The sequence below is a fragment of the Rhinolophus sinicus genome, chromosome 7 (genome assembly GCF_057876585.1).
Source record: "Rhinolophus sinicus isolate RSI-liver-muscle chromosome 7, RSI-T2T, whole genome shotgun sequence".
NCBI lineage: Eukaryota > Metazoa > Chordata > Mammalia > Chiroptera > Rhinolophidae > Rhinolophus > Rhinolophus sinicus.
This window is the reverse complement of record NC_142507.1, coordinates 4,052,819-4,053,851: the sequence shown is the minus strand read 5'-3', so window position 1 is coordinate 4,053,851 and position 1,033 is coordinate 4,052,819.

The window sequence follows — 1,033 nt, the reverse complement described above, 5'->3', positions numbered from 1 at the left end:
GCTCAAGGCTTGCGGCTCATTAACCCGTGATTCATAACATCTACTGTATTTTAAATTCACTTTTAAGTTTATGAGAATAATTATAGTGGTTCCCTGGATTTCATTTTATGTACTCACTGTTTTCCTCTTTCAGTTGCCCTCTTAGAATTTGCGGCCACTTGGTGGGTCATGTGCGATGTGGATTAGTCGGAAGAATGGATGAAGTTGGGGAGCTGGTCTAAAACGCTGAGTGACACGTGTTTTGAAATGTTGTTGTGAAAGGCAGGGTGGGATGACTCGTCACCGGAGCCACAGCAACTGGAAAATAATCAGTCTTATGACATCTGGTCTGTCAGGTCCTGTCACAGATTGTGTGTGGGCATTTACAAGTCCATCTCCTGTTCCCACACTGTACACTTTGAAAATGTCTGAAAAGAGAGGAATAATGTTTTCTTAAGAGCCTTTTTAAAAAGTTCTGGTGACAGGTGATATGGTGAACAAGATAGAGCAGAGTCAGGCCCCTTTTTCATGGAACTGACATTCTAGTGTGAGAAGATGGAACATACACAGTTCAAACAAGTGGCCTGGAGTGACAGATGCAGCCAGGAAAGGACTAAAGCAAGCAGAGCAATAAGGACTGAGTCGGGTTGAAGCTACTTTATGTGGGAGAGTCAGAAGGCCTCTCAGAAAGGCCTCTCAGAGAACTGAGACCTGAAGCATGAGCGGGAGGCAGGCAAGTGACATCTGGGGGCATAGGGTTCTAGGAAGAGGGGTAGAAACTGTAAAGGCCCTGAGTGGACACAGATGGAGTCGCAGAGTGACAGTAGGTTATTAGAAGTGAAGTGTTAACAAAATTCCACTGGGTAAGTTTTGAAGTTGTAATTGGCTTTATTAAATGAATGGTGAATCAGGCAGTATCTCACCCAGCCTGTAGACAGATACTCTGAGGAATCATACAAAATGGAAGGCTTTTATAGAAAGGGTGGGGAGAGAAAGTCGTTAGCAAAAGAAAAGTGGAAGTTTATTCAAACAAAGTAAGAATTCAAGGTCACAG